Genomic DNA, 25,221 nt, shown 5'->3' with positions numbered 1-25,221 from the left:
AACCTGATCACCATCTATGAGGCAAAGTTTGATGTGTGATGGAATACTCCCAATTTGTCTGGATGATTGCAGCTCCAACAACATTCAGGAAGCTTGACACTGTTCATGACAAAGCATCCTACCAACAATGTCTAGCATTCACCCCTGAGGCAGAGTGGCAGCAGCGTGACTTTACCTCCAAAGATGCAATGCTGCAATTCACTCAGGCCTCTCCAACAACAGTTTCAAAACCCACAACCCGTACCACTGAGAAGGATAAAGGGTATATAACTATTTGCAAGTTCCCTTCAAACTATATATCACCCTCACTTGAAATTATATTGCCATGCCTTCATTGTCTTTGGGTAAAAATCCTATAGTTCCTTCCTGACAATCCTGCAGGTCTACCTACCAGTTAAGGATTGCAGCAGTTCAAGAGTGGAGTTTAAAGCCACATTCTCTCAGTCATTTAGGGATGGGTAGTGAATGCTGGCCTAACTGGCATTCACAAACAAGTGAAACAGATCTTCGGATTAATATCCCAAAAGCCCTTTGAAAGATAACAACTCACATGAGCTTCAAACATTTTAAGAACTTTTCAATTCTGTTTGAGGAGTCCTGATATTGCAAGTCTTCAAACTCACCTCATGAAAGAAATCAAGGATATTTTGAACATAGTTGAATTTACTATACAGCAGTGTTTCTGTGATATAAATATATTAAATTTGAACCAAATGGACTTATAAAAGTCTGAAATAAAGATGAGTCAGACAATATCATAGATTCATAGAGATATACAGTGCAGAAACATACTCTTTGGTCCAACTCGTCCATGCCGATCAACTGTCCTAAATTAATGTACTCCCATTTGCCAGGATTTTGCCCATATCCCTCGAAACCCTTCCTATTCATATACACATCTTGATGCCTTTTAAATGTTGTAATTGTACCAGCCTCCACCACTTCCTTTGGCAGCTCATTCCATATGCTCCACTTTCTGTGTGAAAAAGTTGACCTTTAGGTCCCTTTCAAATCTTTCCACTCTCACCGTAAACCTGTCCCTCTAATTTTGAACTCCCCCACCCCAGGGAAATGACTTTGTCTATTTACCCTATCCATGCCACTCATGATTTTATAAACCTTTATAAGGTCACCCCTCAGCCTCTGATGCTCCAGGGAAAACAGCTCCTGTCTATTCAGCCTCTCCCTTCAGCTCAAACCCTTCAACTCTGGCAACATCCTTGTAAATCTCTTCTGAACCCTTTCAAGTTTCACATCGTTCTTCCTATAGCAGGGATTGAATGCAGTATACCAATAGCAGGCCTAACCAATCAGTGGAGAGAACATAAATTTAACTTGCTGACTGGTTAGTCTACAGTTTGTGTTGACCTACTTTTACTTACACCAGTCATCTGTATCATTGAAGTGTACCCCAACTTGCCAATTTTTCTTGTTTCCCTTTCTGCTTCCTGATGGCCTTTACCATTTGTGGTATTACATGAAATACTTTGTGACATAAATATTGTGTCACATGGTCGACCCTGTTTATTTCTCCCTCACACTGTATAATTTTCCTTCGTCCTCTGCAAATCTCTGACCTTCCATCATTCAAGTTTTTGGGCTTGAGAATGCTGGTTGAACTCTCCCTACTACTTGGAGGCTGATTGTCAAAATATGAAATGCAATTAATGCTAAACCCTGATTTTTTTCTTAACATGTAGAAAGACAATTGAGTAAATTGTGTTAATCCATTGTGTAAATGTGGATTTGTCGTGGATGAGAGTGGGTAGATTGCTTAGAGCTGTCAGAGTCATACAGCCACATAGCATGAGAACACACCCTTTGGTCCACTTGTCTGTGCTGACCAAATATCACAATCTGATCTTGTGCCATTTGCCAGCATTTGGCCCATATCTCTCTAAACCCTTCCTATTCATATATCCATTCGTTTGCATTTTAAGTACTGTAATTGTACCAGCCTCCACCACTTCCTTTGACAGTTCATTCCATAGCTGCACCACACTCTGTGAAAATGTTGCGCATTAGGTCCTTTTTAAATCTTTTCCCTTTCACCTTAAACCTATATCCACCAGTTTTGCACTTGCCACTCTGTGGAAAAAGACCTTGAGTATTCATCCTATCCATGCCCCATGATTTTATAAACCTCTATAAGGTCACCTCTCAGTCTCCAACCCTCCTTGGAAAAATGCCCCATTCTATTCAGCCTTTTCCTATAACTCAAACTCTTTAAAATCCTGGGATGGCAAGAGGATAAGATCTGTATCATTAGCAGCAATAACAAAAGCTGTGTGTAGTTTTGTTACTGTGACCTAGAAACTTTTTTGACTTTGTTCGAATTGTGGTATTACATTCACACTGGCTGGATATCATTGACTCACTCCTTTCTTATTGTTGTGACTTTTTATTGTATACAGTTATTAAATGGAACTTGTCAGAGTAAAATGATATTTTTGTAAATGTATTGAGGACCTATTTGGAAATCATAGTTTTTATTTTTTAATGGTTGTTTTTATTTGCTGTCACCTGCCACCCCTTTAACCCCCACAGCATCTAAAGTCAATGTTAAAAACCTAGTAACTCCTAATAGACTTTGCAGCCCTGAATTTATAAAGACAGAGGCTTGAGTGTCACCTTGCTGTAGGAAGGATGTTATTAAACTGGAAAGAGTGCAGAAGAAATTTACTAGGATATTCCCTGGATTTAATGGTCTGAGTTATAGGGAGAGGTTAGACAAGCTAGGACTTTTAACTTTAGAGCATAGGGGAATGAGGGGGGACCTTACAGAGGTGTATAAGATCATGAGATAGGATGGATGCACGCAAGTTTTTTTCCCAGGGTTGGCGAATCGAGAAGTAGAGTAGTTTAAGGTTAGAGGGGAAAAAATAAAAGGGAACCTGAGGGACAACTTTTTCACACATAGGGTGGTACGCATATGGAATGAGCTGCCTGCGGAAATGGTTGAAGTGGGTACATTAACAACATTTAAAAGGCATTTGAACAATACATGGATAGGAAAGGATATGGGCCAAGTGCAGGGAAATGGGGTTAGCATGGACAGACATCTTAGTCGGCATGGACCAGTTTGGGCCAAAGGGCCTGTCTCGCTGCTGTAGGACTCTATTGACTCTAAGATCTGTAGGGCTGGTCGTTGAACTCCAATTTTGAATGTGAATTAAATGCTCATTTTATTCCACTTGGGATTATCATAATTTTAATTCAAATGTTATGTGGAAATGCTGGAAGAACTCAGCAGTTTAGATAGCATCTGTGGAGAGAGAAACACTAAGTTCATCAGGTTAGTGACCTTTCAAGCCAATAGCAGGGATATGTTTGAGATGCAGTAGGAATACAGGTAAAGGGGTGGACAGGGTTTACCTAATGGGATGGAATGTTGGAGAGATTATGTGAGAGGGATAATCATGGAACTAGGGACTAGTAAAGAGAGAAAGGATGTCTAAAAAGAAAAGTCAAGATAATCAGCAACAACTATAATCTGAAAACAAAAAAAACAGAAAAGAAATCATAGATCTGACTACCATTACAGTGATGTGGCTGCAGAAAGACATGGTTTGGGATCTGAATATTAAAGTGCATAGTGCCGTTAGGAAGGGCAGAAGAGAGCCACTGAATGTATTCTATTAGGATTTCCAGAGGCCTTTGACAAGTTGTTGCACATGAGGTTGCTAAATAAAATAAGAGCCCATGATATACTGATATGGATAGAGCATTGGCTGACTCAGAAAGTAGAGAGTGGGAATAAATAGGTGGCAGCCAATGACTAGTGGAGCTCCGCAACAATTTGTATTGGGACTCCAACTATACACATTATGCATCAATGCTCTAGATGGAGGCATTGAGGACATTGTTGCTAAGATTACACATGACACAGATGGGTGGAGAGGCAGGTAAGCTGTAGAAGGACTTAGACAGGCTAGGAGAGTGGCAGATGGAATATGATGTGGGAAAATGTGAAATTATGCAATTTGGTCAGCGGAATAGAGGCATAAACTATTTTCTAAATGGGGCCAGACTTCAGAAATCTGAAGCACAAAGGGACTTGGGAGTCCTAGTTCAGGATTCACTTTAAGATTAACATGCAAGTTCAGTTGCAAATGTGAGCATTAATTTCAAGAGGGCCAGAAAACTAAAACAGAAATTTACTGCTGAGGCTGTAAAGGCTCTGGTCAGACCACATTTAGAATGTTGAGAGCAGTTTTGGGCCCTGCGTCCAAGGAAGGATGGGCTGGCATTGAAGAAGTCCAAAGGAGGTTTATAAGAATGATCCTGGGGGTGAAGGGCTTATCACTTGAGCTGTTCAGAACTCAGGGTCCGTACTCGAAGGAGCTTAGAGAGATGAGGGGAGAATCTGAAAGTTTCAGAATACAAAGAGGTCTGGATAGATTGAATGTGGAGAACATATTTTCACTAGTAGCAGAGACTAAGGTCTGAGGGTCCAGCCTCAGAGTGAAGGGATGGCTCTTTAGAACGAAGGTGAGGAGGAATATCTCCAGCCAGAGGGTGGTGAATCTGTGGAACATATTGCCATATGCAGCTGTGGAGGCCAAGTTATTGAATATATTTTAGTGAAAGATCGATACGTTTTTGATTACTAAGGGGATCAAGGATAATGGGGGAAGGTAGGAGACTGGAATTGAGAAGCATATCAGCTATGATCAAATGGTGGAGCAGACTTGATGGACGGAATTCTACTGCTATATTTTATGATCTTATGGACAGAAAGCTTGGAAAAAGTGGAAAGTTGACTCTTAATTAATGATCACAGGAACATAAGAGAGGGATGATCTAAGTTCAGGAGATTGTGCTGAAGAAGTGGTTTTGGTCAAGATGAGATAGAATAAAAGCAAGAAGTCACTTATGGGAGTGGTGTGCAGACCCCTTAATCCTAAACAAATAGTAAGGTGAAGTATTAAGAAATAAAAATGGGAGCTTGTCAGAACTGCAAGGCAATGTATGGATTCTATATTTTAAAAATGGCATTTTTAAATCATCATATGGACTAGAAATACCAAGTGGGCAAAGTAACCAAGATGAAGAGTTGGTAGAATGATTTCACAACCACCTGTATTCCAAATGTGGCCGAACCAAGGTCTTATTAAGCTGTAACATGACCTGCCAACTCTTGTACTCAATACCCCGTCGGATGAAGGAAAGCATGCCGTACGCCTTCTTGACCACTCTACTGACCTGTGTTGTCACATTCAGGGAACAATGGACTTGATCACCCAGATCCTTTTGTACATCAGTTTTCCCCAGGACTTTTCCATTTATTGTATAGTTCGCTCTTGAATTGGATCTCCCAAATGCATAACCTTGCATTTGTCCAGATTGAACTCCATCTGCCTTTTTTCTGCCCAACTCACCAAACTATCTGTATTCTGCTGTATTCTCTGACAGTCCCCTTCACTATCCACTACTCCACCAATCTTAGTGTCATCTGCAAACCTTCCTCCAAATCATTTATGTATATCACAAAGAACAGTGATCCCAGCATGGATCCCTGTGGAACACCACGAGTCAACAGGTCTCCATTTGAGAAACTCCCTTCTGCTACTACTCTGTCTCCTGTTGTCCAACCAGTTCTCTATCTATCTAGCTAGAACACTCTTGAACTCCATGCGACTTTACCTTCTCCATTAGCATATCATGGGAATCCTTATCAAACGTCCTGCTAAAAGTCCATGTATATGACATTTACATCCCTTCCCTCATCAAACAACTTTGTCACCTCCTCAAATAATTCTATTAGGCTTGCAAGACATGACCTTCCCTCCACAAAACCATGTTGCCTACCACTGATATTCTCATTTTCTTCCAAAGTACCTCAGTACTTAGAGATGCCGGTGTTGGACTGGGGTTTGCAAAGTTAAAATTCACACAACACCAGGTTATAGTCCAACAAGTTTATTTGGAAGCACTAGTTTTCGGAGCGCTGCTCCTTCATCAGGTGTTTAACTGCCTGATGAAGGAGCACACTCTGAAAGCTGGTGCTTCCAAATAAATCAGTTGGACTATAAACTGGTGTAACTTCATCCCTCAGTATCTTCTCCAGCAGTTTCCCTATCACTGATGTCAGACTCACACGTCTGTAATTAGCTGGATTATCCCTTCTGCCTTTCTTAATCAAGGGGACAACATTAGCAATTCTCCAGTCCTCCAGGACCTCACCCGTGTTCAAGGATGCTGCAAAGATATCTATTAAAGCCCCAGCTATTTCCTCTCTCGCTTCCCTCAGGAACCTTGGATAGATCCCATCTGGACCTTGGGATGTGTCCACCTTAATGCCTTTTAGAATACCCAATACTTCCTCCCTCCTTATGCTGACTTGACCTAGAGAATCGAAAATCAATCCCTAACCTCAACATCTGCCATGTCCCTCTTCTTGGTGAATACTGGTGCAAAGTACTCATTAAGAATCTCACCCATTTTCTCTGTCTCCATGCATAAATTTCCTCCTTTGTCCTTGAGTGGGCCAACCCTTTCTCTGGTTGCTTTTTTGCTCCTTAGATATGAATGAAAGGCTTTGGGATTTTCCTTAACCCTGTTTGCTAAGGATATCTCGTGATCACTTTTATCCCTCTTAATTCCTCATTTCAAATTGTTCCTACATTCCCAATATTCTTCCAAAGCTTCGTCTGTTTTCAGTCGCCTAGACCTTATGTACGCATTCTCTTTCCTCTTAGCTAGGCTCACAACTTCACCTGTCATTCATTGTTCCCTAATCTTGCCATTTCTATCCCTCATTTTCACAAGAACATAGCTCTCCTGAACTCTAATCAACCTTTTTTTAAAAGCTTCCCACATATCGAATATGGATTTACCAATCTACATTCCCCAGCTTCTGCCTAATTTTGGTATAGTTGGCCTTTCCCCAATTTAGCATGCTTCCTTTAGGACCACTCTCATCTTTTGTCCATAAGTATTCTAAAACTTATGGAATTGTGATCACTATTCCCAAAGTAATCCCCTGGTGAAACTTCAACCACCTGGCTGGGCTCATTTCCCAACACCAGGTCCAGTTTGGCCTGCTCCTGGGATAGACTATTTACATACTGCTCTGGAAAACCTTCCAGGATGCTCTTACAAATTCTGCTCCATCTAGACCTCTAAATGCTAAGTGAATCCCAGTCAGTGTTGGGAAAATTAAAATATCCTTTCACCACCACCCTGTTGCTCCTACATCGTTCCATGATCTGTTTACATATTTGTACTCTATCTCATGTTCACTGTTGGGAGGCCAGCAGCACAGTCACAACATTGTTACTGCACCCTTCCTATTTCTGAGGGTTTGAGTCATAAAAATAGGCTAGGACGTTGTTCATTTGAATGTGGAAGGTTGACTGGATAAGCTCAGAGGTTTATGGAGTCATGAGGGGCATATAGATAAGGTGAATAGAAAGGGTCTTTCCCCTAGGGAGTTCAAAACAAGGGAGCATATTTTTAAAGTGAGAGAAGAACGCTTTAAAACAGTCATGCAAAGCAACTTTTTTGATACAGAGTGGTTTGTGTGTGGAATGAACTGGCAGAGGGAAGTGGTTGATGCAGGTACAGTTGCAACATTTAAAATACATTTGGATAAGTACATGAATACGAAAGATTTGGAGGGATGTGAGGGAAACGCAGGCAAATGGGCCTGGTTTAGTTTGGGAACATGGTCGGTGTGGACTAGTTGGACCTAAGTGTCTGTTTCCATGCTGTTTGACTTTGACTGTGACTTTATCCGTGAGCATTTTAGGCTCTGTCCCAGGTTACAGATATTTTTGCTATTGCCCTTTTGGAGGTCACTTTAATGAGGTAAGGGTGAGATCATCACATCATGAATACACTGAAAATATGGTCATTTTCATAAAAACATACTGCAGTAGAGAATCAAACATCTTGAGTCCATCTATTAATTTGTCAGCTTTGTTCATTTGATTGTCCATTTTTGCCTGATATGAAAGTTTTGTGTATTCACGCCTACGTCCAGAACAAAACTTGCATTGTCAAAAATGCCATCTCTTGGATGAGATGTGTTGAACTTTCTGCCTGCAAAGGTAACAAAGATATTTTTGCCACTTTGAATAGCCGTGCTTTCACCTGGTGCAAACTTCAATTCCTGTTTCAATTAAAGACACTAAAAATAAACAAATGATCTATTTCATTATTTGCTTTTCTGCATTTTACTGTGTGCGCATTCATTGCCCTCTACATGTAAAATATTAACTGATGCCAATTTCTTGATGATGTCTGTTCTGTCTAAAAAAAATTTAGTGTATTTGAACACAAAACCAAATATGAGATTGATGTAGTTTAAATAAAGTTACTATAAGTAATTGACATAGCCTCAGAGAACTGACTTTATGTGCTTGCTCTATGATCTACTCGATTGTACTACAGATAACAATATACTGAAGACCTTGGAATGCTGGAGGTCACAGCTCATATTTGCTGTGTGAACAATGCGTTTGCTGTCAACAGAATATCCAGGCAAAGTACTTACAATGGATTTTGATTTGTGCTAATGGATGGAAACGTGGCTCACTACCTGCCAGGTTTTTGTTAAACTCAACAGTTAGGAAAGGTAAATGTACTTTTCTAAAGCTTCTTTATATAGTTTTTGAGATTCTATAAGCTTAACTACAAATTGGCCAGCAGCTTGCAAAACCCTGTAGAATATATTAAATTGTATGTATGTGTGTTTGTAGTAAGTAGACAAATTTGGATCATGTGTGATACAAGAAAGTGGTCAGATTTGGCTTTGCCTCTGTTGTGCAAGTATGGGAATACGTAAGTCACAGCTGGTAGCAGGAAAATAGACATGCAAAACTCTGCAATGAGAATCTCTTCCTGCAGTTAACTGCCTTCATATCGCCACTGTTTTCTGTACCATACAGATAAATTTAAACCACTCAGACGTGTACTTCAATCTGTTTATTTATAATCTCATCTTTATATATCCTCTTGTATATTCACCAAGTCTTTCCTCCCAAACTCTTGTTACAAGATGAATCAAAAAATGCTGCACTCAAGTCAGATATCAACTCTGGAGACAAGAAAGTCGGGTCAGTGTTTCAAACTCTGACCCAGAAGGATCACAAACATGCATTAATTCTATTGTGCTGTCTCTACAGAGGCTCCCTGACCTGCTGAATTCTTCCAGTCATATATGCCTTAACTTTCATAATACCGTAGATTTTCAACATCTGCAATATTGTGCTTTCTGTTCTGTTCCTGCTCTAGTCTCTTACAAAGCACTCTGCCAATTACTATGCCCATTATCCCTTTCGCTGTATGATTGCCAGATGTACTTTTAGTCATCTCTTCCCATAGTTCTGGTATTATCTCCCTACCTGACTACTTCTTTGCCATTACTGCATTTGAGCTGCTGTCTATAGCTTCTTTGACTTGACACCATATTTTTCAGAATGTCCCTTGAGAAGCTTCTTTGTATGTTTTACATTCAAGCTGCCATCTAAATGCAAGCTTTTGTGTTGCTTTTGGACAAGATTAGTAAATGGATTTATAGGAATTCCATGTTGATCTTGAATAAATTGCATAATTTTTATTCTTCAATTGTCTGGATATACAGATTTTTTAACCTATTTGTTTAACCTGCTGGATGAAGAAGGGTGCTTTATATTTAGTGTGTGCCTCTAGCCGTTCCTCAAAGATAATAAGTATAATTAAGTGTACCTTGTAATGACCTCACTATCCTAGAGATACTTGATTCATTTTCATGTATTGATTGCAAAGCAAGTTGTGTTATGACTAGTTTGTCCTTGATAAAAGCAGAATGAAGTGTCGTATCCTGTTTGGGTGTGACCTTTAATCTGTACAGGATTGGTGATGTAACAAACCTCCCAATTATCTGTTTGAAGAGTGGTGTTGTTATGTGCTGCAAGTACTAGTTGATATTGCAAGTTGTACTCATTTTTCACTTAAAGTGATTATTCCTTGCTCTCTTTTCTTCTATTCTTCTCCTCGGCAACCATCCGAAGTTTAACTGGATTGTTCACAATTTTTGTCATTGACCCTGAAGTGAACTTCTGACTATATGGCTTCAGTAACATCACTTGACTCTTCCCTCCCTCAGCTCATCTGCTGCTGAAACTGTCATCCATGTCTTTTGTTACCTATAGCCTTGGCTGTTTACTGCACAGCTAGCCACTGTGTGCATTCTATCCACCGTCCAAAGATCTGCCCATGTCCAAACTTGCATCATGTTCTGAAGAAGAACAATTGCGCTCAAAGCCACCACCTTAATTCTTTCTCCACAGATGCTGCGAGAACTACGGAGTTTCACCAACACCTTTGTTCTCATTCCAGACCTTCAACACCTGCTTTATTTTGCTTTTATTGTTGCGCCAAGTCTCCTTCACTCACTGTCACTTTGGAGGAGTTATGCATGGATGTGAATATTGTAGTAATCAGTATGAATTCCCAGGACTTGTCAGAAGGCAGGCAGGGAAGGTGGTCTGGCCAGCCAGCCTCAGCAATTGGCGACAGTTTTACTCAGTCTCCTTGGGCGACACTTGATCACATGTTCCTTTGGCATCAAGACCAGTTACTGTCACCTTATCTCTGACCATATTTGGAGTATTAAGTGGCCAGATTTGATTTGTTCTGTTTGTAGATACGACCTAATTTGGAAGGCTTTCCCAGAGGCCAGTTCTGGCTCACAGGTCCTCACCATTGTTGAGATCCTTTTGAGGCAGGCACCCATTGAAATGTCTGTTGCTCTTCGCTGTTTCTCTACAGCTTCACTCCTGAAGTCAAGGTATCATTCCTGCAAACCAATGTTGTAGTCCCTGCAAGGCCGGTACACACTTCCTATGAAATCTGGAATTAAGAAACTACTGAAGACTGTGAAACCATAGTGGATTGTTGGAAAAAAAAACCCATCCAGCTCACTAATGTCCCACAGGGAAGGAACTCTGCTATCTTCACCTGGTCTGGCTGACATGTAACTCCAGACCCCCAGCAATGTGGTTGACTCTCAATTGCTCTTTGAAATGGCCTAACAAGCTACTCCATTGTATCAATCACTACGAAGTCTCAACAAAGGAATAAAGGATATTCTATTCTAAGAAATTGAACCAGATGGATGACTCAGCTCCAATCTAGGCATCAGAATAGACAACAGAAGTAACAGAGTCTAGATTAGAGTGGTACTGGAAAAGCACAGCAGGTCAGGCAGCATCCAAGGAGCAGGAAAATCAATGTTTCGGGCAAAAGCCCTTCATCAGGAATAGAGGCAGGGCGCCTGCAGAGTGGAGAGATAAATGAGAGGGGGATGGGGGTGGGGAGAAAGTACCTGGGGGTTGCAGTGAGAGAGAGACTCACTGAGATTCTTGTAGAGAGAGGAGGAAAACTTCTTCAAGGCAGGCATCCTTGCAAGAGGATTCGCAGTTGGGTTAAAATCAACTAGGTAAAAACAAGGACTGCAGGTGCTGGAAACCAGAGTCCAGATTAAAGTACTTTCTCCCCACCCCCACCCCCCTCTCATTTATCTCTCCACTCTGCAGGCACCCTGTCTCTATTCCTGATGAAGGGCTTTTGCCCAAAACATCGATTTTCCTGCTCCTCGGATGCTGTCTGACCTGCTGTGCTTTTTCAGCACCACTTTAATCGAGACTTTGGTTTCCAGCATCTGCAGTCCTTGTTTTTACTGAACAGAAGAAACAGCCCTGACGACCCACAAAGTCCTCCTTACTAACATCTGGAGGCTCTCCCAAATTGGCAGAGCTATTTCACAGATTAGTCAAGCAACACCCTGACATAGTCATACTTACAGAGTAATATCTGACAGAAAATATCCCAGACACCACCATCCCTGGATATGTCCTGTCCCACCAGCAGAACAAATGCAGCAGAAATCCAGACTCCGGCTTCAGCAAAGTAATGCAAATTGGTTCATTACACATGGAGGGCTGGATTATACAGGTGTTTCTTCAAGAATGTTTTAGTTGTGTTCCTGTGTAATCCCGCTATACAAAAATCGTGCGTAAATTGTTGGCAATGTAATTGTGTTATAGCCAACACACAATTTAAAAGTTTGCATTTGAGAAATAGCCTTCCCTATTCACCCAGTCGCGTTACAACCCAGTGTGCGTTATAGACGCGTTATAGGCACAACTATGCTGAAAGTGAACTTCCTGTAACCTGGTTTTGATTTCACGAGCTTAGAGTCAGAGTCATAGAGATGTGCAGCATAGAAATAGACCCTTTGGTCCAACCCGTCCATGCCAACCAGATATTCCAACCCAATCTCGTCCCACCTGCCAGCACCTGGCCCATATCCCTCCAAACACCTTCCTATTCATATACCCTTTTAAATGTTGCAATTGTACTAGGCTCCACCACTTTCTCTGGCAGCTCATTCCATGTACCACCCTCTGTGAAAGGTTGCCCCTTAGGTCTCTTTTATATCTTTCCCCTCTCACCCTAAACCTATGCCCTCTAGTTCTGGACTTGCTCACCCTAGGAAAAAAACCTGGTCTATCCTATCAATGCCTTTCATGATTTTATAAACCTTTATAATGTCATCCCTCAGCCTCCGACGCTCCAGGGAAAACAGCTCCAGCCTGTTCAGCTTCTCCCATAGCTCAAATCCTCCAACCCGGCAATATCCATGAAACTCTTTTTCTGAACCCTTTCAAGTTTCACAACATCTTTCTGATAGGAAGGAGACCAGAATTGTACACAGTACTCCAACAGTGGTCTAACCAATGTCCTGTGTAGCCGCATGACATCCCAACTCCTGTACTGAATACTCTTGACCGATAAAAGAAAACATACCAAATGCCTTCTTCACTATCCTATCTACCTGTGACTCCACTTTCAAGGAGCCATGAACCTGCACTCCAAGGTCTCTTTGTTCAGCATCACTTACTATTAAGTGTATAAGTCCTGCTAAGATTTGCTTTCACACAATGCAGCACCTCATATTTATCTGAATTAAACTCCATCTGCCACTTCTCAGCCCATTGGCTCATCTGATCAAGATCCTGTTGTTATCTGAGGTAACCTTCTGCACTGTCCAGTACACCTCCAATTTTGGTGTTTTCTGCAAACTTACTAACTGTACCTCTTATGCTCACATCCAAATCATTTACATAAATGATTAAAAGTAGTAGACCAGCACCAATCCTTGTGACACTCCACTGGTCACAGGTCTCCAGTCTGAAAAACAACCCTCCACCACCACCCTCTGCTTTCTACCTTTGAGCCAGTTCTGTGTCTAAATGGCTAGTTCTCCCTTTTCTTCCGTGAGATCTAATCTTGCTTAGCAGTCTCCCATGGGGAACCTTGTCGAACGCCTTACTGAAGTCGATGTAGATCACATCTACCGCTCTGCCCTCAGCAATCCTCTTTGCTCCTTCTTCAAAAAACTCAATCAAGTTTGTGAGGCATGATTTCCCATGCACAAAGCCATTTTGACTATCCCTAATCAGTCCTTGCCTTTCCAAATACGTGTACATCCTGTCCCTCAGGATTCCCACCAACAACTTGCCCACCAGCGACGTCAGGCTCAATGGACTATCGTTCCCTGGCTTGTCCGTACCACCTTTCTTAAATAGTGGCATCATATTAGCCAACCTCTAATCTTCTGGCACCTCACCTGTGACTAATGATTATATAAATATCTCTGCAAGGGGCCCAGCAATCACATCCCTAAGCTTCCCACAGAGTTCTTGGGTACATCTGTTCAGGTACTGGGGATTTACCCACTTTTATGCGTTTCAAGACATCCAGCACTTCTTCCTCTGTAATATGGACATTTTTCAAGGTGTCACCATCTATTTCCCCACATTCTATATCTTCCATGTCCTTTGCCACAGTAAACACTGATGCAAAATACTCATTTAGTATCTCCGCCATTTTCTGCGGCCACCTTTCTGATCTTTGAGGGACCCTATTCTCTCCCTAGTTACCCTTTTGTCCTTAGTGTATTTGTAAACACCCTTTGGATTCTCCTTAAATCTGTATGCCAAAACTATCTCATGTCCCCTTTTTGCCCTTCTGGTTTCCCTCTTAAGTCTACTCCTACTGCCTTTATAATCTTAAGGATTCACTTGATCTATCCTGCCTATACCTTACGTATGCTTCCTTCTTTTTCTTAACCAAACCCTAAATTTCTTTAGTCATCCAGCATTCCCTACAGCTACCAGTCTTTCACCATAACAGGAATATACTTTCTCTGGACTCTTGTTATCTCATTTCTGAAGGCTTCCCATTTTCCAGTCTTTCCCTTTACCTGCGAACATATGCCCCCAATCAGCTTTTGAAAATTCTTGCTTAATACCATCAAAATTGGCCTTTCTCCAATTTAGAACTTCAACTTTTAGATCTGGTATATCCTTTCCTATTTTAAATCCAATAGAATTATGGTCGCCGGCCCCAAAGTGCTCCCCCACTGACACCTCAGTCACCTGCCTTACTTCTCAAGAGTAGGTCAAGTTTTGCACCTTCTCTAGTAGGTACATGTATGTACTGAATCAGAAAACTTTCTTGTACACACTTAACAAATTCCTTTCCATCTAAACCCTTCACACTATAGCAGTTCCAGTCTATGTTTGGAAAGTTAAATTGTGCACCTCTATTTGGCTGTCTTACCATACTTTAAAGAAGGAGTTCTTTAATTTGTGTGAGGCAGGACTGGTGCTTGTCTCCAAAATGAATGCTATTGAAGCTGCAAAATGAGACGTGGAAAATATCTGGAAATAATTGTTATCTCACCTCTTATAATGTACAATATTAAACATTTCTAGCACGTCACTACAGTTCAACTCTATAGGCATTATGTTACAGCTGTAAAATATATTTAGTCAGACCACATCTTCAGTACTACATTCAGAACTGATAAGCATAGGAGTGTGGAAATAAGCAAACTGTGAAATTAATACAACTGGGCAATGAGGCAAATTTCTCACAGTAGAGCCAAGTTACAGAAAAAGATAAAAAGATGTGCACACATCAGCTTCAAGACAATTTGATTTATTCCAAGATGCAGTTGGAGACACTGGATACTGAAAAGGCTATGAGTACTGACAACATTACAACTATTGTACTGAAGATTTACTCCAGAACTTGCTGCACACCTCGTCAAGCTGTTCTAGTATGGTTACAACACTGATATCTGGACAATTTACCACAACGTTGGGAAGATATGTCCTGAACACGAAAAGCAGGACAAATCCAACCTAGCCAATTATCACCATCAGACTACTCTCAATCATCGGTAATGTCGTGGAAGGTGTCAGCTTCAATGCTATCAAGCAGCATCTGCTCAGCAATAACCTGCTCAGTGATGCCTAGTTTGGATTCCACCAGGGTCACTCACCTCCTGACCTCATTACAGCCTTAGTTCAAACGTTGATAAAAGGGATGAATTCCGGAGGTGAGATGAGAGTGGCTGCCTGTGACATCAAGGCTGCATTTGATTGAGTGTGGCATCAAGGAGTTTTTGCAAACTGGCATCAGTGGATATCAGATGGAAACTCTGTTGGTTGGAGTCATACCTGGCATGTAAGAAGGTGATTGTGGTTGTTGGAGATCGGTCATCTCAGCTCCAGGACATCTCTGCAAAAGTTGCTCAGGATAGCCAATGATTACACAATGCTCAGTACTAATCATGGCTCCTCAGATTCCAAAGTCATCTATGTTTAAATGCAACAAGATGTGTACAATATCCACCAGACTTAGGTGGACAAAAGGCAAATAATATTCACGCCACAAAAATGCCAGGCAATGACCATTTCCAGTAAGAGACAATCTAATCACCACTCCTTGACATTCGTTGGTGTGACTATCACTGAATCCCCAATGAGGCGGAAGTTACTTTGACCAGAAACTCAATTGGACTTGTCACGTAAATACAATGGTTACAAGAGCAGATCAGAGGTTAGGAACACAACAGTGAGTAATTCACCTCTTGACTTCCTAAAGTCTGTCCACCATCGACAAGGCACGTCAGGAATGTGATGGAATACTCTCCTCTTGTCTGGATGGGTGCAATTCCAACAACACTCAAGAAACTATACATCATCCAGGACAACGCAACCCACTTTATTGGCACCACATCCACAAGCATGCACTCCCTCCATCACCAATGTTCAGGAGATGCGTTGCAGAAATTCATCAAAGATCCTTAGAGAGCACCTTCCAAACTGATGACTACTTCCATCTAGAAGGACAAGGACAGGAGATAACTAGGAACATCTCCACCTGTAAATTCCCTTCTATGTCACTCACCATTCTGACTTGGAAATATATCACAGTCACTCCACTGTTGCAAGGCCAAAATCCTAGAATTCCCTCCCTGAGAGCTTTGTGGCTCAACCTACAGTGTGTGGATTGCAGCAGTTTCACCACCACCATCTCAAGGGCAACTAGAAACAGGAAATAAATGCTGGCAAGTCAGTAATGCCCACATCTGGCAAGTGAAGAGAAAACCATACAATTCAGCTGCTGCCGGTGGCCCATATTGACCTTCTGATGCTCAATTTTGAACTTCCAAATCTGTTCCAAATCTATCCCAACTTTCTGATAGTGCCATGCAACATGATGGAAGTGTGTCGAAGTGTGAAGGTGTGGCCTTATCCTCAAAACAAAGCATTGATACTCTTCCCAGTGCTATACTGGACAGATACATCTGTGACAGATTGATGAGGATTAGATCAGTGGGATTGCTTTTCCATTATCTGCTGTCGTATAATCTGTCACAGGTCACGGCGAGCAGTCACATCACGAAGGAATCTACTGGTAATGTGCTACTGAGCAACTGATAGTCTTGGGTATTGAATTCCCCTAACCAGATTACAGTGTGTGTCCTTGCTAAGGTCATGTACTCTCTCTGGACCATATACAACTGCATTGTTATCACTGGTAGATTTTTCTTGCTAGTGGAAGGGGACATTTCTGTATGAAGCACTGCCTCCAAAGGCAATAGATACAGAATCTTTAAAGGGTTTTTAAGACAGGTAGCTAGGTTCTTAATTATCAAGGGAATGAATGATTAGTGGGAATAGGGGTATGAAGGAATGTAGAGATGAGATTAAAATCAGATCAACCATAACCATAGTGGTGGAGCAGGCTTGAAGGACCATGTGGCTGACTGTTATTTTTTCTTTGTATGATAATATGTATGTTCATATGACATACCCATGCAGTATCCTTTGTTTGACTTGGCTGGGGACAGGAATAAAAAGGAATTTGGGAGGGAGCCTCTGCATATCAATCATTTTATAACTATTGTGCTGAATGGGAGTCTTATGGAATTATATGATGCAGAAGGTGGCATTTCAGTCCATTTGTTTCAGCTCTTTAAAAAGAGCTATTCAATTTTTTCCCACTCCCTTCTTTGCCCCATTCCCTTGTTTTTTTCTCATAGACCAATGAAATTTTTTGCTTTTGGAAATTCCTGTTGAATCTTTTCCCAGAGGCAGTGTACTTCACATCATCGTAGTTCACTGGGTGATGTTTTTCCCTCCGACACCTTTTGTTTTACCAATCTCCTCAATTCTGTGCCCTTGGGTCGTTCTTCTTTCTGCCAGTGGAAACCATCTCTATGTTGTTACTCTATCAATACCCTTCATGGACAGTTGTCAAAAGTTACACCTTAACTATTTTGGCTGTGAAACATTCTCAATTTCTGATGCCTCTCCATGTAACTGAAATACTGCTTTCCTGGCACTATAATAATTGAGACTAGGTGACTTGAAAATTTCAGAATTTAAGATTTGATGTATTTTTTTTGTTAGGTTCGTGTATTGAAAAATACTGGAATTCAGACTGATAAATGAAGTGAAGGGATAGATCAGCCATGATCTAACTGAATGCAAAACAGCCTCAAGGACATTAATGAGCTTTCTTTCCATGGCTACAAGAATGACCATTTCCTATTCATTCTTTTAATATCAATGTGCCTTCAAGAAAGTCAAAGGAACATAGTACTTCATACCCTGCTGAGAAGGACTGCAGGTTCACTAAACTAACATATGGTTGGTTTTCACTCCAGTGAGTCAGTGAGCTGATGCATATAGTTTCTGTGCTTTAGTTAGATCAGAGAGTATTCGGTTAGTAAAAGCGATTTAATCAGTAGGGGTCATGTTCGTATTGTAGGCATGTACACTGTGACTTCTACTTTTGTAATTTTTGAGGCATGTAACATTACTGGCCATGAAATTTTGATGCATTGGCAAAATGTTTACAAATGTCAACAATTCGTACATTTTGTAAACTTGACAAATGTTCTCGGACATGATGAGTACATGGGGCTATTGAGATGTTTTGTTCGTTCTGACAGGCCCTCAATTTTTTTCCACTGGAAAATGTTCTGAGACACATATATTTCTCAGGTGTTTACTATCGTGTGTATGGGAAATTTTAAGCCTCAGGTCTTTCAACATTGGAAGAACAGGAATGCTTCACTGAACATTGCCACTGCATCCCAGAGTAGTGAAATTTTAGGTGAAATAAAGTTAAGCAAATCAGATCTTCCCGTTGCATCCAACATAAAGTGTGTAATTCGGTTGTGTAGGACTTCATTCGGCCGAAGTAAACATTAAAATATTATACCCTGTAAATTTAAATACTTTACATTGTTAAATTATTTTATTTGTAAATGAAATAAGAAAATATTTTTAAAATCTAAAAGAAACATGGGAACCTTTTTGTTTACCATTGGCTCAGATGTCTGTCCTGCCTTCTAAACATCTGGCTTGCAGACAATCAATTTTTCAACGTATAATTTCAGTAATATCACACTGTAAATTTTTGCTATAAATTCTGTGTGTTAGGATTGAGCCCTCCACTACCACCTGATGAAGGAGCGTCGCTCTGAAAGTTAGTGTGCTTCCAATTAAACCTGTTGGACTATAACCTGGTGTTGTGTGATTTTTAACTTCCGTCTTGTTGCCTTTCTTCAATTGTTGGTATGATCAGCAAGAGGCAGGGCAGCTTCAAAATGGTGATGATCAGGTCACATGATCCTATCAGGCCTGATCCAAACTGGAAAAATAAAGTGGCTGATGGTAAATGGGTGAATGCATTTATTCTAAATTGACTGATGTTAATGCAAAATGACTTAAAATGGGCAACATAAACTGGGGATTTTCTGTATTTGTGAGTATTATGGTCTGCTGACCAGTTGCTTGTTTGTTAATTTCAATCAAGGTCAATTTATAACTAGCATCTATGTGGTTTAAAAACAACTCAAAATATTTAATGACCATACTCTTCCAATTAAAGCTACAATATAGCATAGGAGGAGGAGGCTATGCAATCCATCATACCTTTGTCACTTCCTTGAAAGAGATACTGAATTATCTCTATTTCCCTATTCTTTATGCATACACAAATGAGTTTTTTTCCTCCTTTTCTCGTGTTAATATCAAATCTGCTTTGATTACCCTTTTAGGCTCTGTATTCCAAATCATAACCACTTGCATGTAAACATGTACACTATTCTTTGCCAATTACCCTAACGCTGTCTCTGATTATTGTTCATTCTGATACTGGAAACAGTTTTTGCTTAGTTGCTCTACCAAAATCAGTACTTTGAAGACCTGTATTAGATCCTACCTCATGCATGAAGGACAATAATAACTCTGGCCCCTCTAATTTCTCTTCACAACTGAAGTCCTTCATCCTAAATTGCACTCCAGTAAATATTCTGTGTATACTGATGTTCATCTTAAAGTTTGGTGCTCAGTATTAACCGCATGTGGCAGAAATGTGATTTCTGTGCTTCTAATTTTTCTTTTGTCAATGTGATAACCACTCTGTTGCCCTACCCATATAATTGGACACACTACTGTCTGCCCATTTCCTCCTGAGTTTTGGACTACACAAACTCACCCATGCTCTGTTGGTTGAAGAATTCAATTAATTTTGTTAAATATGATTTTCCTTTGACGATCCTGCTGTGTGTCACTTACTAAAACACGTTTTTCTGACTGTCAATTAATTTTGTCCCAAACCTAGTTTTGTTGGTTGCCAGAGTTTTAACATTTGCAAGGCAGATTGGAAGGCTGCAGCCAGGACTACTGCAATTTCCACCCTTATTTCTCAAAGCAACCTAGGATACATTTCATGAAGGTTTGATAGATCCTCACCTTATTTTTTTGCTGCCATCCTTTAAGCACTTAGAGTCATAGAGTCCTACAGCACAAAGACAGGTCCTTTGACCCAAACTGGTCCATGCCAACCAAGCTTCGTGATTTTTATCCTGCCTAATTTTCTGTTACCTTTTCCTTTACTGCAGCAATGGCAGCAGCTACTTTTCAGTGACACCGGGTTTGGAGTACTCATTTCATACCTCATCCATGCCCTCTGACCTTCTGTTGCCAATTTGACATTGCTTTTTTATGACATTACACCATCATCTTCTGTGAGTCATCAACAAGCTCAATCAACTGATGAAAGGAATTCAAAACCAATGATGATCCAAGCCCAGCCTTTTTTAGAATATATTCTATTGGTGCAGTGTTCTAGTCTTCTGTAAAATATTGTAAATTTGTTCAATGGAAAATTTTCTCATCACAACAATTATCTAACAATTCTGTTAGTTGCTGAATTAACAGTAAAACACATGTACTTCTATTCTCTGTTTAACCTTTTATTTGGTTGTGTTGTTCTGCACAGGGACTAGAGTCTTGTCTAATCAGTTTATTCTGATTTCATCCATGCATTCACAAGTTGCATTTTTTGTTTGGTGCTTTGCATTTCAAATTCATTCTCTGGAGATGTGAGAATATATATACCATCTGCTACATCCAGTTTTAGCTTTTCAGTGAATTCTGTTAATAGGTGAATTTCATTCAAGTGAGATCAAAAAGTATAATTGTACTTAACTAACTTGCTGTCAGAATCTCATTTTCGTCTTATTTGCATGTGTGTTTTGGAGAACGATGTCTTGATTACTTTTGACAGATACTTAAAATGGCTCCTGGGCAGATATAATATAGCCACTCTCTTGAGCACCCTTATGCATTGCCATAATTTTCCCTTTTCCCTTCCTAGTTACTAATCTACTGCTTAAGATCCTTAGAAAAAAATGTATGAATTGAAGGAATTGTAAATTGTGAGGAGGCAATGTGGGATCATAGAATCATACAGAACTGAAGAGGCCCCCTCAGCCCATCCAGTCTGCACCAACAGAAAAAAACTACTGTTAAGCTACACTATGCCCACTTTTCAGCACTTACCCCATAGCTTTGAATGTTATATATTTTAAGTGCTCATCCTAGTACTTTTTAAAGGTTGTAAGGATTCCCGCCTCGACTACTTTCTCAGGCAATACGTTTTAGATTCCCAACACCCTCTGGGTGAAAATGTTTTTCCTTAAATCCCTTCTGAGCCTTCTGTCTTTAACCTTGTTATTGTCCCCTCAACTAAGGGGACAGTTGCTTTCTATCCACTCTGGTGTCCATGCCTCTCAATCTTACAAAGCTCAGTCAGGTCCTCTCTAAGCCTTCTCAGCTCTGAAGAAAACAACCAGAACTTATCCAGCCTCTCTTCATAGCCAAACTGCTGCATTCACTAGTAATACGTCTGGGCCATACACAATGGGCTGAGTGGCTTCCTTCTGCACCAGAACAATTTGATGATTGTATGTATTTTTCGGCCACTTGATAGCACATTAGCCATACCTGCAAACATCTTTGTTTCTACTGTGCTGTTTTCACCAAATGGAACTCTGCTTTAATTAGATTCCCTGGGAACCCAGAATTCCTGTCATTGGAACTATATTACTGTGCTGGATTACAAGGTAACACTCAGCTGATGTAATTCTGCTGATTTTCAGACTTATAATTAAGATTTGGCTTTGTTAAGATGCATTTTCCATGGCCATCAAGTCTTCAGTGGTCACCTGCAGGTTCCGGACGAGAGATAAGGATGCGACTACTGTATTACAAGATCTCCCTCCTGTATCCTATGCACCCTTCACAACTTCAATCCATTGTCTCATCTTCATTGATCCTGTGGATTGACCTTTCATCCTTCAAATGGGCGTTGCTGATCTTGATGAATAACAGAAGAGGGTGGAGGAGGGTAGTGTGATTGACAACATGCATTTTGAAAAGATGCATTATAACACAATAGTCAGAAGACGTGAAGCACAAGGGATTAAATGTATGCTTAGAAAGTTAGCTAGGGACAAAATAGGATCTGTGGTGAATTGGTTTCAAAGATTAACAGGTAGAACAGTAAATGAGTACATGAATGCCTTCAACAAGAAGACTACATACACTCCAATTAGGGACAAAGCTAGTTGATGAAAGATATAGAGGTTATGATAAAATAGGAAAAGAAAGTTCATAACTGAATTACAAACCTGAGTTATCAAGTTGAATACAAAAAGTACAGCAGAAAATTGTAAAAGAGGGGACAAGAATTCATGGGAATTGATTTTAGGTAATATAAAAAGTAACCCAAAGTCTGTGACAAAGCTCCTTACTTCTTGACTGATATGTTGGACCTACTGGCGTGTGCTGCAATTTAGAGGTGGCTGTTCCTTTAACAAAAACACAATATTGTGGATACTGGAAATCTAAAACAAACATAGAAAATGTTTGAGAAACTCAGTGGGCCTAGCTGCATCTGTGGACAGAGAAACAGTGTTAACTTTTTGAATCAGTATGATTCTTCTTCAGAACTAGAGCAATTTGAAGATAGAGGAGGAGAGACTACTGTCATACTTTTGGGGGGTCTGACAATTGTTTATATTTCAGTGCAGTAGGACTCCGAGTTGTCATCATAGTAGTACTATAGAAGAGGGAGACTTCAGTTACATGGAGAGAACAAAGAATAGGAGTTTTAAGTTGGAGAAGGTTAAGGAGATGTTAGATAGAGCTGATAAGATCCCGAATGCTTTTATTAGAGCAAATAAAGAGGTACAGGTTTATAACTAACAGTCATGGGTTTAAGGTGATTTATGAAAGGACTCGATGTGCCACGAGAAAACATTTTATTTTCCATAGATAATTATGATCTAGAAGGATGGTGGAAGCAGATTCAACAGTAATATTCAAAACTGAATTTAACAAATACTTGCAAGGTATAAATTTATAAGGATATGGGGAAAGTGCTAGGGATTAGGATAATTCATTAACCCTACCACTAAACTGGCACAGGCTTGAAGCACAGGTGCTTCCTTCTGTGCCGTATAATCCTGGTGAGAGAAATTTAGATTGAAATGCAATCTGGCAAAATGTTTATGTAACACAGTGCAATAGTAGAATTAAATACTGAGCCTTGAGGAAGAACACTGACAGATGTTCACTGAAGGTAAATCATTTCTGCAGTAAGAAATCACACAACACCAGATTATAGTCCAACAGGTTTAATTGCAAGCACTAGTGCTTCCAAATCAACCTGTTGGACTATAACCTGATGTTGTGTGATTTTTAACTTTGTACACCCCATCTCCAAATCATTTCTGCAGTGTCACACAAGTATCATACAGCTTGGTAACTTTGTTTTTGCTTTATGAATTCCTCCAGTCTGAATTTCAGGAGCTAAGCTTTTCCAAAGAGCATCTCGCCCAGACTCACACCCTGACCGTATCCCTGTAACCCTACATTTCTCATTACTAACCCACACATCCCTGGACACTATGGGAAATTTAGCATAGCTAGATTAGATTAGATTACAGTGTGGAAACAGGCCCTTCGGCCAAACAAGTCCACACCGACCCGCCGAAGCGCAACCCACCCATACCCCTACCCCTACATTTACCCCTTACCTAACACTACGGGCAATTTAGCATGGCCAATTCACCTGACCTGCACATCTTTGGACTGTGGGAGGAAACCAGAGCACCTGGAGGAAACCCACGCAGACACTGGGAGAACGTGCAAACTCCACACAGTCAGTCGCCCGAGGCTGGAATTGAACCCAGGTCTCTGGCGCTGTGAGGCAGCAGTGCTAACCACTGTGACACCGTGCCGCCCCTTAGCCAATCCACTGAACCTGTACATCTTAGAACTGTGGCAAGAAATCTGCACAGACACAGGGAGAATATGCACACAGAGTTGCCTGAGAATGGAATCAAATCCAGGACCCTGCTGTGGGGCAGCAATGCTAACCACTGAGCCACCATACTGTCCTCTGCAAACTTACGCAGACAGTTGCTCAACCTGGGTCCCGAGCACTGTGAGGCAGCAGTGCTAACCATTAAGTCACCATGACACCTTCACTTCGCTTGCTGATAATTCAGATTTATATTCACACCTGAAGGATGGTGACTTTACAATTCACTGGAATGCTGGTTATGCTCCTTAACTAATAGGTAAAGTTCATGATCAATGAGTAGAATTTGGGAGAACTATGGACTTTTGGAATAAATTGACATCCACATGTTCAGGTACTGTCTCTGTACATCTTCAAGAGTAATGTTTTACGCCTTTCTCTAAAATCTGTTGATTGGTTTTATTCAGCATCTTTGTGTATGAAATTCCTATTCATTATGAAGTAAGGAAAGGTGAGTAAATGCGACAGTTGCAAAAATGTAAGAAATAGGAACAATTGCCATTCAGCATAGTTTTGAGAAAAGAAACCTCACTGTTAAGCCCATTTACAATGGTATGATTTTTATGACATCACTTCTGATTCTTTTAAACAATGTGGAATTCAGATTCAACATTCTCAATCTCTTAGCAAAACTCTCTCATCTATCAATCAGTTCAATGAACCTTTCTTGCACTCTCTCAAAGACAAATTATATTCTTCCATACATAAGGAGGCCAAAACTGTACAGATCCAGCTAAGTCAAAAGCTGACGAGAAACCCAAGTTGTTTATCAATTAGACACTTAAGTGACCAGTGACCAGTGGCGAGTCTTCCCAGCATCAGTAAATTGCAATTCTAGATAACTAACCAATCAGCGTTTGGCAGTTCTCCATTGGAGGCAGCACCAGAAGCTCAGGATCACCAAGGGACTCAAAGCTAACTGTGAGAGAGATTGTCGTGGATATTAGGTGATGATACAGAATTGGAGTAATGCCTCCTCACCTCCCTACCTTCCCCTGTTTCTCATTACAAGCAAATACAACAGAATCTGGTTTGGAAGAAACACAATAAATAAGGTTAGGAAACTCCGCATCTGTGGAGAGAGAAATAGAGTTGACATTTTAAGTGCAATATGACTTTTTCAGAACTAAAAAGTGTTGGAACATTTTTTAAAATCTATTTTGATAGAGGCAGAAAGGAGAGATG

At 40.5% G+C, this 25,221-nt stretch overlaps 1 protein-coding gene across 21 annotated transcripts in view; it reads left to right on the top strand.

The window, feature by feature from the left end:
- The window catches only part of ptprfa (protein tyrosine phosphatase receptor type Fa), a 440,327-nt gene that overhangs the window by 97,608 nt on the left and 317,498 nt on the right, over positions 1–25,221 (top strand). The window contains exon 1 of one of the 21 annotated variants that reach the window (XM_072574512.1): positions 8,429–8,581. The exons of the other annotated variants lie outside the window; for them this stretch is intronic. The gene's annotated coding sequence lies outside the window, so the exon portion shown is untranslated. Of the gene's footprint in view, positions 1–8,428; positions 8,582–25,221 lie in introns of those variants that run through there. 21 annotated transcript variants of the gene reach the window in all.

This window comes from Chiloscyllium punctatum, chromosome 7, assembly GCF_047496795.1.
Source record: "Chiloscyllium punctatum isolate Juve2018m chromosome 7, sChiPun1.3, whole genome shotgun sequence".
NCBI classification, from domain to species: domain Eukaryota; kingdom Metazoa; phylum Chordata; class Chondrichthyes; order Orectolobiformes; family Hemiscylliidae; genus Chiloscyllium; species Chiloscyllium punctatum.
This window is presented reverse-complemented; position numbering and strand designations above follow the sequence as displayed.